Genomic DNA, 10,188 nt, shown 5'->3' on the forward strand with positions numbered 1-10,188 from the left:
GGAAATCTTAACGCTACAGCATACAATGACATTCTAGCCAATTCTGTGCATCCAACTTTGTGGCAACAGTTTGGGGAAGGCCATTTCCTGTTTCATCATGCCACCGTACACGAAGCGAGGTCCATACAGAAATGGTTTGTCGAGATCGGTGTGGATGAACTTGACTGGCCTGCACAGGGCCTTGACCTCAACCCCAACAAACACCTTTGAGATGAATTGGAATGCCTACTGCGAGCCAGGCCTAATCACCCAACATCATCGCTCGACCTCACTAATGCTCTTATGGCTGAATGGAAGTCCCCGCAGCAATGTTCCAACATCTAGTGGAAAGCCTTCCCAGAAGAGCAGAGGCTATTATAGCAGCAAAGGAGTGGGAAAAAAACACATTAATGCCCATGATTTTGGAATGTTCAACGAGCAGCTGTCCAAATACTTTTTGTCATGTAGTGTATGTGCTAATGATGTGGAGATCTGCAATATCAATGTATATATATCCTGGTAAGTGTGTGTGTACAGATTTGGAGGAAAGGAAAGGAGCGAAAGGTTAGGTTACATTCAAGCACATTCATTGTTAACCTGAGCCGGCTCTTCCGAATAGAATGACAGTTTCCCACACCCTCCCATGACTGTAATAACTTTCACACACTCCACAGTCGCAAATCCAGGCATCCACTCAGGTGTTGATGCACAGCCTCTGGCCAACTCCGCAAACAGCTATGCAAGTGTGTGTGTATGAGTGAGCGAGTTCATTTGTATGGGCGTGTGTGCAATGTGCATGCATGTGTGTGTTTGCATGTGATCATGGTCACATTGACAAACCTGATTGCATATAGCTGGATCCATATCTTTTCCTCTGCAATGTGCACATGGCACTTACTCGGTTATGATGTGTGTTTATGCATGTGTGTTACCGTGTGTGTGTCCCATGTCCTACTTTTAAGTCACTCTAAAGTTACAGGAATGCTCGGCGCTGAAGAATAGCGAACAGACTTGATTACCAGTGTTCAGAGCCACAGGCACTTTGAAAGGCACACACACAATCACCATTGTTCCTCAGACTTCCCATACACCTGGGCTCAGCCGGCCTAAAAACATTTCTCATCAACTGGAGTGACCCTGCAATAAAGGACGCAGCCTACTGTATAAGAAATACATGCACACCTACTTTAGAGGAGCCATTGTGCTATACAATAGACCGTGGCCTGGCTGACACACAGTCACAATGGAGATTTGTTCTCTTTGTCAGGGGGGATTGCTCAGTGTAGTAGAGAGCGAGACCACACATCATAAAGACAGAGAGAGAGAGAGAGAGAGAGAGAGAGAGAGAGAGAGAGAGAGAGAGAGAGAGAGAGAGAGAGAGAGAGGGAGAGAGAGAGAGAGAGAGAGAGAGAGAGAGAGAGAGAGAGAGAGAGAGAGAGAGAGAGAGAGATAGGGGGAAAATGTGGGGGGGGCCACATCGACACTTACTGATGATGCCACTCAACTCACCTGTGTAGAGTTAGTTGGATGCTTTTCTGTGGCTCTGGGAAACCATTTTCACACACATAAGCTGGTTTATGGGTAAAAACTGTACATTAACGTTCATATAATCTGACTCATCAACAATCATTGTTGGTAATCTCCTAATTTATAGCCCCAGTACGTTGAATAATGACAGATATTCTGTCCTCCGCGGCCTCAGCCTGTAATAGATTCAGAATGGATAAATCAACCTTTGACTCCTTGGTTGACCCAAGGGGTCAATAAACCACACAACACATGATTAGGGTATTGGGAAAGCATCGGCGCAAGGCCACTTGCATTGCCTGTGTTGTTTAGGGTGCTTGGCTAGGATAAGGAATGGGTATTTTCCTCAGCTCCAGAGGTAAATTGGGTAATGGATTGTACACACAACCCATTCCCACCTGCCCATAATTCACACTAGAGGTCGACCGAATATGATTTTTCAGTGCCGATACTGGTACCGATTATTGGAGGACCAAAAAAAGCCGATACTCATTAATCGGCTGATTTTAATATATATTTGTAATAATGACAATTACAACAATACTGAATGAACAATGAACACTTTTATTTTAACTTAACATAATACATAAATAATATCTATTTAGTCTGAAATAAATAATGAAACATGTTCAATTTGGTTTAAATAATGCAAAAACAAAGTGTTGGAGAAGAAAGTAAAAGTGCAATATGTGCCATGTAAAAAAGCTCATGTTTAAGTTCCTTGCTTAGAACATGAGAACAAAAGCTGGTGGTTCCTTTTAACATGAGTCTTCAATATTCCCAGGTAAGAAGTTTTAGGTTGTAGTTATTATTGGACTATTTCTCTCTATACCATTTGTATTTCATATACCTTTGACTATTGAATGTTCTAATAGGTACTTTAGTATTGCCAGCCTAATCTCGGGAGCTCATAGGCTTGAAGTTATAAACAGCGCTGTGCTTCAAGCATTGCTAAGAGCTGCTGGCAAACGCAGTAAAGTGCTGTTTGAATGAATGCTTACGAGCATGCTGCTGCCTACCATCGCTCAGTCAGACTGCTCTATCAAATATCAAATCATAGACTTAATTATAATAAACACACAGAAATACGAGCCTTTGGTCATTATTATGGTCAAATCCGTAAACCATCATTTCGAAAACAAAACGTTTATTCTTTCAGCGAAATACGGAACCGTTCTGTATTTTATAGAACGGATGGCATCCCTAAGTCTAAATATTGCTGTTACATTGCACAACCTTCAATGTTATGTCATAATTATGTAAAATTCTGGCAAATTAATTACGGTCTTTGTTAGGAAGAAATGGTCTTCACACAGTTCGCAACGAGCCAGGCGGCCCAAACTGTTGCATATACCCTGACTCTGCTTGCACGGAACGCAAGAGAAGTGACACAATTTTCCTAGTTAATATTGCCTGCTAACATGCATGTCCTGTAAATAAATATGCGGGTTTAAAAAGATATACTTCTGTGTATTGATTTTAAGGAAGGCATTGATGTTCATGGTTAGGTACATTTGTGCAAAGATTATTTATTTTTTTGCGAATGTGCTTTTGTTAAATCATCACCCGTTTGGCGAAGTTGAAGTAGGCTATGATTCGATGATAAATTAACAGGCACCGCTTTGATTATATGCAGCGCAGGACAAGCTAGTTGACCTAGTAATATCATCAACTATGTGTAGTTAACTAGTGATTATGTGAAGATTGATAGTTTTTTTATAAGATAAGTTTAATGCTAGCTAGCAACTTACCTTGGCTCCTTGCAGCCACAAGGTCATTTTGATGCTGCACTCGCGTAACAGGTGGTCAGCCTGCCACGCAGTCTCCTCATGGATTGCAATGTAATCGGCCATAATCGGCACCCAAAAAGGCCGATTACCGATTGTTATGAAAACTTGAAATCGGCCCTAATTAATCGGCCATACCGATTAATCGGTCGACCTCTAATTCACACTACATACACATCATTCGTACATACACTCTGGAGATAATGCACTGAAGCACACACACGTGGGTGTACACACACACACACACACACACACACACACACACACACACACACACACACACACACACACACACACACACACACACACACACACACACACACACACACACACACACACACACCTGGGATTAGCTCACCTAGTTAGCGTAAGCTTGGCCAAACCTGATAAGACAGTGAGATTATGTATAGCAGTAACGGTAAAGCTTATACCCTATGAATCCTTAATCAGCCTAGCTGCTATTCCAGCGGGATTAACATGCGTAGCTCCATCCCACAGCGGCAGATCAGCAGATCTCTTCTCCTCTTACCACTGGCCCCGACCATGATTATGAGCTGAGGACAAATACTGCAGTGAAATGACCATGTCACTCAGCACTACGGCTCTGGAGAGAAGAGAGGAGAGCTCTACACTCACGGACAGTAGCCCGCTTTTTCTTTAGAACGTGCGTGTGTGTGCTGCGTGTGTGTGTGTCTACCTCTTTAAAAAGCCCCCTTATTAATCTAAGTTTGACACCGGAGCTGGATGTTAAACAAACAGAGGTGCTCTTATTGCGGTGGGGGAGAAGGGAGGTGAAGGGAGAATTTGATGAGCTAGTTTTCTCTCTCACAAGAGATAAGAGCAACGGAGCCGCAAATGACTGCCATCTCTTCTCTCCTCTTTCCTCGTTCTTCTCATCTTCTTCTTTCTTCTCTTTTCTCAGGGGCTACCTTCCTGTCTGGACACGTTGCGATAGAACAGACCCTTTAACCTGGGCCCTCACGCAAACACGCAAATATGAACACACACACATGTCCCTCATACGCACATACATACACACACACATTCACACACACTTCCCTCTTACACACACACACACACACACACACACACACACACACACACACACACACACACACACACACACACACACACACACACACACACACACACACACACACATACATCAAAGGCCTAGTACTACACACCTGAAGTAAGTGTGTGAGACAGTAGGTAAGAGATTGAGTGCTGCTGTAGCTGGGAGGCAAAGTAATTTCTCTCCTCTTGTTTTCATAGAGATGATAGATGGTGATAACACAGCACAAGACAGTCTGTCTGGGGGGGTGCCTGCCTGCTGTGTGTGTGTGTGTGTGTGTGTGTGTGTGTGTGTGTGTGTGTGTGTGTGTGTGTGTGTGTGTGTGTGTGTGTGTGTGTGTGTGTGTGTGTGTGTGTGCGTGCGTGCGTGCGTGCGTGCGTGCGTGCGTGCGTGCGTGCGTGCGTGCGTGCGTGCGTGCGTGCGTGCGTGCGCATGCACGCATGTGCGTGTGTTTTAGGAAACAGTGATTATACCATAGCATCTGAGAGACTAGGAGAGACACTCATTAATGAATATGAGCACACACTCAAAACGAACAATGAAAGGATTAACGTTACTAGAATTAGCGGGTGGAGGAGTCTGGGAATACATTAATACTGTACATACTGTATAAAGAAAACAAGAGCACACAACCGGTGACCAAAACAGCCTAAGGCAAGAATACAGAACCCGAAACACAGAAATAAACCAGTCTCATTCAAAGACAATTCATTCACACACTGGGCGAACTACAGCATTCACAAGATTTAGTATTACACCAATGATTTAGGCCGGGTATCATTCCGAGCATTCTAGTTGACAATGTAGCTTGTAAATGTAGTAAATGTCGGCTCACCTGGGAATTTTCTTTTAATGTCAAGCGCACTAAAGTGCGTTTTCAGATTGAATCTCAGCCTTAGCTTTTACAAATTGTTTGTTCTAAAACACACACACATACAGTACATAATCACACACAGCCCCCCCCCATGTGGATTAACTCCGGTGTCTCAGTCATTATGAAGTCCTCTTTTCCAGCAGGAGCTCCAGCAGTGAGGGCCAGGCTGACCCAGTTGACGGTCACTAAGGCCCCAGCCCCCAGGTCGTCCCGGTCTTCCCGGCCCAGAAGCTCAGGCACACCAGGGGCTCCATTATTCTGCCTGGTTCAATGTGGACGGCTGCCGGGCATGTTTCTCTGCCTGGCCACCAGACCCTAACCTGGCCCTTTCTATAACTCCCCCTCAATAACCTGCTTGGCCATGCCTCTTGGTGGTTGGATGGATGGATGGATGGATGGATGGAGGGAGGGGGGGGGAGGGAGGGAGGGAGGGAGGGAGGGAGGGAGGGAGGGAGGGAGGTGTATGGACACATGGTGGGGAAGTGTCATATATTGATCTGTTTTTGATAGACATGTAGTATAGTTTTTGATAGGATGTAGTATAGTTCACTGAGAGAAAGAGAGCAGGAAATGTGGACTAGGTTACAATGGAAATACATAATTGACTGATAATGGGGGATGATAATGGGGGAAGAAATTAAGGGAAAAGGATGAAAAAGGGAAAGAAATGGAAGAGAGGGAAGAACTGGTGAATGGTGAGTTCTGGTGTGAGAAGTAAACAGTGGAGAGAGAGGAGAAAAAAGGCTAATTTAGCTTTGGTCAGAGCTTTGGTGGTGGGTTTCCATGGTTACTGACTCTTCCTGCCTTTGTTTCTTTTCGACTGTGTTTCTTTTTTTGTGTGTTTACCCCCCCCCCCCCCCCCTTCGCCTCCCTCTCTACCCTCCTGCCCACTCTGCCTGTATATCTCCATATATCCCCAGAGGCCCAGGTTTGGGGGGTACGGCGCCAGCTAGACAGAGGCCTTCTCTACGGACATGGCCAGGGCAAGGAGATCCCTCAGCCGGTCCCGTACCCACCACCACCCACCATCCACCTCGCCGCAGGCTACCCAGATCTAGCCAGACACAGGCTGACAACCCCCTCAATATCCCTCCCCAAACACACACAAACGTGTGTGCGCACGCACGAGTGCACACACACACACACACACACACACACACACTGCATAATCATCTCCCTCTCTCTCTCAGCATAGGTTAGTTCGCACAGACACAATCACCTCAGGACGTTCACTGAATACAGATATACAGAATTCCACACATGCAACCAGACCAGCAGGGTCAGAGTCTTCAGTGTTCAATTAACTGGAGGAGATGTGCTTGGTTTAATTACGAATGATATCGAGTGGAATATCAAGTAATCTAAACTCGCCAGTGAGGAGGATAATTGCACAACTCCCAATTTCTTACCTCTTGGAATTTTGTTTATCTTTTTTTATATCAATATTCAGATGATGGTAGTTTTTTTTTCAGGTGGTGGCGCCTACAGTGCAGTAGAGTTATTCACTTACTTGTCTATGATAGGAATTAGCATTGGTGATGAGATTAGGAAGAGGTCAGGAGGCGATAAAAGTGCACTGCTGTGGGTGTAACTGAGACCTGAAGGCTTCCGTTAGCTCCCCAAGCTAATGCTTTATCTCAGCGTGCTAACACCGTTTTGTTCGAAACTAGTCATATACTCAGTTGGGACACCAGTGTTTGGGGTTAGTCTTGTGTCACGGCTGTGATGCCAGTTGCCCCGCATCCTCTCCTAGCCTCAACCCCTATACAGGTGTTGACACCTTCAGCAAGTGCCCGCAACAAACACATTTTTAATACCTTCGCTGAAGTGCACAGGGTCAGGGGTCAGGGCCACAACTACCTAATGACGCTGACCTAGTATAAAATGTTTACACTACCGTTCAAAGGTTTGGGGTCACTTAGAAATGTCCTTGTCTTTGAAAGAAAAGCTCATTTTTTGTCCATTAAAATAACATCAAATTGATCCGAAATACAGTGTAGACATAGTTAATTTTGTAAATGACTTTTGTAGCTGAAAACAGCTGATTTTTAATGGAATGTCTACATAGGAGTACCGAGGCCCATTATCAGCAACCATCACTCCTGTGTTCCAATGTGCTGTGTACTACTCCCTTCACAGAACAGCGCAAACTAACCAGAATAGAAAGAGGAGTGTGAGTCCCCGGTGCACAACTGAGCAAGAGGACAAGTACATTAGAGTGTCTAGTTTGAGAAACAGACACCTTACAAGTCCTCAACTGGCAGCTTCATTAAATAGTACCCACAAAACACCAGTCCCAATGTCAAAAGTGAAGAGGCCACTCCGGGATGCTGGCCTTCTAGGTAGAGTTGCAAAGAAAAAGACATATCTCAGTTTGGCCAATAAAAAGAAAAGATTAACATGGGCAAAAGAACACAGACACTGGACAGAGGAACTCTGCCTCTTCATTGAGGTTTAGGGTTTAGTGAATGATTTGTCCCAAATACAATACTTTTAGTTTTGGAAATATTTTAGGACTAACTCATTCCTTGCCACCCATTGTGAAAATAACTGTAGCTCTGTTAACTTCTCTGGGGCAGGTGGGACGCAAACGTCCCACAGGCCAATAGCCAGGGAAAATACAGAGAGCCATATTCAAATAACATGATATAAAAATCAAACTTTCATTAAATCACACATGTAAGATACCAAAATAAAGCTACACTCGTTGTGAATCCAGCCAACATGTCAGATTTCAAAAAAGCTTTTCGGCGAAAGCATAAGATGCTATTATCTGATGATAGCACATCAGTAAACAAACAGAGTAGCATATTTCAACACTGCAAGCACGACACAAAACGCAGAAATAAAATATAAATCATGCCTTACCTTTGATGAAATTATTTTGTTGGCACTCCAATATGTCCCATAAACATCACAAATGGTCCTTTTGTTCGATTAATTCCGTCGATATATATCCAAAATGTCAATTTATTTGGACCGTTTCATCCAGAAAAACACAGCTTCCAACTTTCGCCAAGTCACTACAAAATATATCAAAAGTTACATGTAAATTTACCAAAACATTTCAAACTACTTTTGTCATACAACGTTAGGTATTTTTAAACGTTAATAATCGATCAATTTGAAGACGGGATGATCTGTGTTCAATACCAAATGAAACCAAACTGACGCAACTTTTTTCATAACGTGACTCTCTCCAAAAATGTACTTCATGTGACCCTCATTTACGATAGCCCTACTTCTTCACTACACAAAGGAATAACTTCAACCGATTTCCAAGGACTGGTGACATCCAGTAGAAGCGGTAGGAACTGCAAGCAAGTCCATTAGAAATCTGGTGTCTCTAAAAAATCTTATTGAAAAGACAGTGACATCAAAAAAATACAAATTCTGAATGGTTTGTCCTCAGGGTTTTGCCTGCTACATAAGTTCTGTTATTCTCACAGACATGATTCAAACAGTTTTAGAAACTTCAGAGTGCTTTCTATCCAAATCTACTAATAATATGCATATCTTATATTCTGGGGATGGGTAGCAAGCAGTTGAATTTTGGCATGCTATTTTTCCCGAAAGCGAAAAAGCTGCCCTCTGCCCTCAAGAAGTTTTAAGTGTTGCAGTCATTTCAGTTGCTGTAGTAGCTGACGTGTGTAGTGTTGAGTCAACCGCATACATCGACACACTGGCTTTACTCCACTTTGGGTGGAGTCTCCTCCTTATCGCTAAACATTGCATCATTATTGCTAAGCAGGGAGCAAAGTGATATGAGCCTTCAACGGTTTATCCCCTTATCAGTACTGCCACATGCAACAATATCATTAATGTTAGCTCTCTGTGTACATTTAAGGGCCATGTGTGCTGCCCTGTTCTGAGCCAACTGCAATTTTGTGTCACCTGACCACATGACTGAACAGTAGTCGTAGGTGCCACAAAACTAGGTTCTGTAGGACCTGCATTGTTGATAGTGTTGTTACGAAGGCAGAGTAGTGCTTTATTATGGACAGACTTCTCCCCATCTTAGCTACTGTTGTATCAATATGTTTTGACCATGACAATTTACAATCCAGGGTTACTCCAAGCAGTTTAGTCACCTAAACTTACTCAATTTCCACCTTATTCATTGCAAGATGTAGTTGAGGTTTAGGGTTTAGTGAATGATTTGTCCCAAATACAATACTTTTAGTTTTGGAAATATTTTAGGACTAACTCATTCCTTGCCACCCATTGTGAAACTAACTGTAGCTCTGTTAAGTGTTGCAGTCATTTCAGTTGCTGTAGTAGCTGACGTGTGTAGTGTTGAGTCAACCGCATACATCGACACACTGGCTTTACTCAAGGCCAGTGGCATGTCGTTAGTAAAGATTGAAAAAGTAAGGAACCTAAACAGCTACTTTGGGGAATTCCTGATTCTACCTGGATTATGTTGGAGACGCTTCCATTAAAGAACACCCTCTGTGTTCTGTTAAACAAGTAACTCCTAGCAGGGGGTGTAAAGCCATAACACATACATTTTTCCAGCAGCAGAATATGATCGATAATGTCAAAAGCTGCACTGAAGTTTGACAAAACAGCCCCCACAATCTTTTTTTATCATCAATTTATCTCAGCCAATCAACAGTCATTTGTGAAAGTACTTGTTGAATGTCCTTCCCTATAAGCGAGCTGAAAGTCTGTTGTCAATTTGTTTACTGTAAAATAGCATTATATCTGGTCAAACACAATTTTCTCCAGAAGTTTACTAAGGATTGGTAACAGGATGATTCATCAGCTCTTTGAGCCAGTAAGGGGGCTTTACTATTCTTTGGTAGTGGAATGACTTTTCTCCCCTCCATGCCTGAGGGCGCACACGTTCTAGTAGGCTTAAATTGAAGATATGGAAAATAGGAGTGGCAATATCATCCACTATTATCCTCAGTTTTTTCCATCCAGATTCTCAGACCTAGTGG

General features: G+C 43.2%; 1 long non-coding RNA gene across 3 annotated transcripts in view; it reads right to left on the reverse strand.

Moving 5' to 3' along the window:
• The window catches only part of LOC139538519 (uncharacterized), a 285,749-nt gene extending 276,867 nt beyond the window's left edge, over window positions 1-8,882 (reverse strand). For 2 of the 3 annotated variants that reach the window (XR_011667749.1, XR_011667748.1), the window contains exon 1: window positions 8,111-8,882. This is a non-coding gene — a long non-coding RNA (uncharacterized lncRNA). The remainder of the gene's footprint in view (window positions 1-8,110) is intronic. The other variant, XR_011667750.1, reaches the window with a different exon arrangement.
• Between the last annotated feature and the right edge of the window lie 1,306 nt (window positions 8,883-10,188).

The sequence above is a fragment of the Salvelinus alpinus genome, chromosome 14 (genome assembly GCF_045679555.1).
Source record: "Salvelinus alpinus chromosome 14, SLU_Salpinus.1, whole genome shotgun sequence".
NCBI lineage: Eukaryota > Metazoa > Chordata > Actinopteri > Salmoniformes > Salmonidae > Salvelinus > Salvelinus alpinus.